We start from the raw sequence: 4657 nt of genomic DNA, 5'->3' as shown, positions 1-4657 counted from the left end.
TTGTAAGCCACTCTTTCTCTGTTCCCTCAGGCCTGCTCCTACCTTTCGGGAGCGTACTTTCACTTTTACTTAATAACTTACTTTTCCTTTCATAAGAAAAAAAAATCACACCATGTACGTGTGGATGCATGTCGAAAATCCTGAGTGGAGAATGGAGGAAGACAGATTGCAGCATGGCCATCCCCTCTTGAGATTTCTCATTAGGAAGACAGATTGAAGCATGGCCATCCCCTCTTGAGATTTCTCATTTTCCCTTTCTTTGTCTCTCTCCGGCAAGCACATGTTCCATATGGAAAAAAAAAAAAAAAACTAAAAGAAAAATAATTAGCTAGACAACAATATTTGAGTAGAATAAGCTCTCAGTGCTACACAGGTTCAGAGTGTAGTGTGTTTTAGTTTGTTGTGTTGCTAATAATATATATTAATAGAAATTCCCAAGTATCAGTACTTTATATGGAATATGTTCCAATGGTTTTTGAGGTTCAAAGTTCAGAAGCTGCATCTGGTAAGAATCTTCTTGTTGCTGAAGATCCCCTACAGAGTCTTGAAGCAGCCCAGGACTTCACATGGAAGGAGCTTGAAAATAGCAAGAACATATGTGTCTGTGTCCATATATCCATCTCCTTCCTTATCCTTATAAACCCACCAAGATTTAATCATGCCCCTTTCCCCTTCAATGACCTTAATCCTAATCACTTCCCAGAGGCCCCACCTTTCAACATTGCAGTTGGATTGAGTTTTCACCCTCTTAATCCTATTACAACTGGAACCGAGCCTCAACAGATTAATTTTGGGAAGACATATTCAAATGATAGCAGAGTGAGAGATCATATTAACTTGTCAAAGTCAAGGAAGCCTTCTTTGGAGAAGGGGACTTGAACTGGGCCTTTATTTTTAGTAAAATTTTCCAAGATAGGTAAGGAACTCAGATAGGAGCAAAATAGTGATATATAAAGCACAGATGTGAACATGCAAAGCTTTTCAGGAGTCAATGAGTAAAAATGCGATTACCTCATGATGACAGTAATAAAAACTACCGTCTATTGAAGACACGTGTGCTGGGTGCTCTACTTATTTAAATATTAAATCTTTATTAGTATTTTTCATGAAAGAACTGAGGCCCAGAAATTTTGTATTGGCTAGGGTCCGTGATTGAGGCCTGGCCTCTTTTCTACAAGGATTCTAGAAGAACTGAAGATTTGATATACTAGTACTGGTAGATAAAGGTGGAAAGTTAGATTTAGGCAGGTTATTCTAGAAATGCTTTGCATAAAGTCAAGATTGTGTTTTATGCTCTGTGTATAGGATTCTGCACAGCCATTAACGTGACAGGATAACTGACGACAAGATCCAGGATGGTTTAGAGTTAGGATAACTGGAAGCCAAGAGATCAGTTAGGGGGCTTCCGCCATGTTTGAGAGTGAGATAGATGAGGCTTGATTTGATATTCTGCTTTGGAATTTTTAAGATGATCATGTTTTTGTCTTGCTTTTAAAAAATTATAGTTTTATTGTTTTGCTAATATTACAGAAGGGGGATACATGATTTGTATGGAAACATTTAGAAAATAGAGTTAGTAGGCTAGCCTGTGGCCTGGTGGTTAAGGGAGCCAGATCTCGCATGGCCCATTTTGCAGTTCGAATCTTAGGTTGGGAAACACACTGGGCATATGTGCATGCATGCTCAAAATCTCAACAAGATGGAGAAAAGTAGGAGAAAGGACTGCAGCGTGACCATACTCCATCAGGGGCGTGCTTTCTCCTCTGTCTCTCTTGATGAGGGTATATGCCCTCTGTCCAAAACAAAACAAAACCAGAGAGAGAAAATAGAGGTAGCATTGTTTCTCAGTATTTGGCTGAGATCAAGTATAAAAAATAGAATTAGCGGCAAATGGCGTGGTAGTTAAGGTATTGGACTCCCACATGGTTGACCACGGTTTGAGTCCTGTACCTAGCGGCTTGCTTTCTCACTTTCCCTTTCTCTCTCTCTGTCTCTCTCTGGTCAAATTAAAAAATAACAAAAACAAATAAAATTAAATAATTCTTAAAAAAAAGAATTAGTAAAAACAAGAAAATAAAAATTTCCCTTTATCTCAGGACCTAAAGTTAAAACTAGTGTTATCATTAAATCATATTTCCTACTCATCTTTGCTTTAAATTTCATCATATCTTGCATGTGTGTGCGTGCCCAAGATCCCGAGAGGAGAATGAAGGAGAAGGGATTGCAGCGTGGCCATCCCACCTGGGGGGTGATTTCTCGCTTTCTGTCTCTCTGTCTGATGAGCGCACGCGCCCTATAGCAAAAACCTCTAAAAAAAAAAAAAAAGAAAAGAAAAGGTGGACGATAAAATGTTGTACACTGTGAGGATCTAAATTAGTACAGTCATGCCCCCTTATCTACAGTTTCACTTTCCATGGTTTCAGTTACCCATCATCAACCATGGTCCAAAAGTAGGTGAGTGCAGTATAATGAAATATTTTGAGGAGCCAGCAGGTGGCGTGGTAGTTAAGGGCAATGGACTCCCACATGGCCAATCACGGTTCAAATCTCAAACCTGGTGACACACTTTCTCTTGCTTTCCTTCTTTCTCTCTCACTCTGTCCCTCTCTAGTCATATTTAAATAAATAAATAAAGTTAAGTAAAATAATTCTTTTTTTTAGAATTATTTTATTTAACTTTATTTATTATTTATTCATTTGTTTATTTCAATTTGACCAGAGAGGGACAGAGAGAGAGAGAGAGAGAGAGAGAAAACTGCCAGGTCCAGGACTTGAACCATGGTCGGCCATGTGGGAATCCAGCGCCTTTAACCACCATGCCACCTGCCGACCCAAGTAAAATAATTCTCAAAAAAACACACACAATATTTTGGGAACCAGCAGTTAGCGTAATGGCTATGTCGCTGGACTCCCACGTAGTCGACCGCGGTTTGTGTCCCGGACCTGGTGGCTTAGAACTCACGCCGGGCACGTGTATGTGCATGCCCAAGATCCTGAGAGGAGAATGGAGGAGAAGGGATTGCAGCGTGACCATCCCCCCGGGGGGGTGATTTCTCACTTTCTGTCTCTATGTCTCTCTCTGTCTGTCTGGCGAGTGCACGCGCCTGATAGTGAAAACCTCTCCAAAAAAACCACAGTATTTTGAGAGAGGGAGAGACCATATTCATGTAATATCTATTAGCATATTATTCTATTTTATTCTTTGTTATTATTGTTAATCTCTCACTGTGCCTAATTTATAAGTTAAATTTTGTCATAGATATGTATATTCAGAAAAAATCGTAATATGTATAAAGAACTCAGTATTATCTACTCTTTTAGGTATCCACTGCCACAATATTTTGAGAGAGGGAGAGACCATATTCATGTAATATCTATTAGCATATTATTCTATTTTATTCTTTGTTATTATTGTTAATCTCTCACTGTGCCTAATTTATAAGTTAAATTTTGTCATAGATATGTATATTCAGAAAAAATCGTAATATGTATAAAGAACTCAGTATTATCTACTCTTTTAGGTATCCACTGTGGTCTTAGAACATATAAGGGGGCGGGGGGACTGCTAGACAGCCATTATAGAAAACATATGGCTGTCCCTCAACAAACTAAAAATAGAACTACTGTATAACCTAGCAATCCCTCTTCTGGGTATATATGAAAAGGAATTAAAATCAGTATGTCAAATAGATACTAACACTTCCATTGTGCATTGAAGCGTTATACATGATAGCTAGGATATGAAATCAATCTAAGTATCTACCAACAGGTAAAATAGATAAGAAAAAAATATGGTTTATACACACAATGGATACTATTCAACCTTTAAGAAGAAGGAGATTCTGTCATTTTTAGTAACTTGGATGAACCCAGAGGACTTTATGCTAAGTGAAATAAGCCAGACACAGAAAGACCAATAGTGTATGATCTCACTTATATGTGGAATTTTAAAAAGTTGAACTCATAGAAATAGAGAGTAGAATGGTAGTGGGCCAGCCCTGTGGCCTAGTGGTTAAGGGAGCCAGATTTCCATGTGGCCAACCATGTGGTTCAAATCCCAGCCCAGGGGTCTTTAAAAACATGCTGATATACATGTGTATTTATTTCAGAATCCTGACAGGGTAGAGGAACAGTGGAGAAGAGATCTCAGAACCCTGCTGGGGCATGCTTTTTCCTTTTCCTTTTCTTTCTGTTTCTCTGTCACTCTCTGTGTCTGATGAGAAAAATTTAACCAAGTGCTGAGTCACTGGGAGGTCCATTGGATGAATGATCAGATATGAAACCAGGAAGGGATAAAAAAAAATAGGAATCGGGATAATTGCCCAAAGGAAAGTGATTGACTTTGATTGAATGTAGTGAGGAATGTAGGGAGGAATGTGTCTTGTACCTATAAATACTGAGCACATGCCTATCTGTTTGAGATAGTTCGATGGTGCTTGCTGGCTGTCTTCTTGTAACTCGGTTGCGGAAATAAACATCCTTCTTCTCCAGCTTCTGCCTCTTGTTTCATTGACCGCAATTACAAGCAGCCCAACTTAGTTTGCAAGATATAGAAGGACTAAGTTTTTGAGGTCAGTTTTGCACAGCACGACTACAGTTAATGTATATTTAAATTGCTAAGAGAATAAATTTCTTTTTTATGATTATTTTATTTAAC

At 38.5% G+C, this 4657-nt stretch overlaps 1 protein-coding gene across 4 annotated transcripts in view; it reads left to right on the top strand.

Moving 5' to 3' along the window:
* Positions 1 to 4657, top strand: part of TESK2 (testis associated actin remodelling kinase 2) — a 168216-nt gene that overhangs the window by 75761 nt on the left and 87798 nt on the right. The gene's annotated exons all lie outside the window — the stretch shown is intronic.

Source organism: Tupaia chinensis, unplaced genomic scaffold, assembly GCF_000334495.1.
Source record: "Tupaia chinensis unplaced genomic scaffold, TupChi_1.0 Scaffold000387_1, whole genome shotgun sequence".
NCBI classification, from domain to species: domain Eukaryota; kingdom Metazoa; phylum Chordata; class Mammalia; order Scandentia; family Tupaiidae; genus Tupaia; species Tupaia belangeri.
Note: the sequence above shows the minus strand (reverse complement) of the source record. Positions and strands in the feature narration are given on the sequence as shown.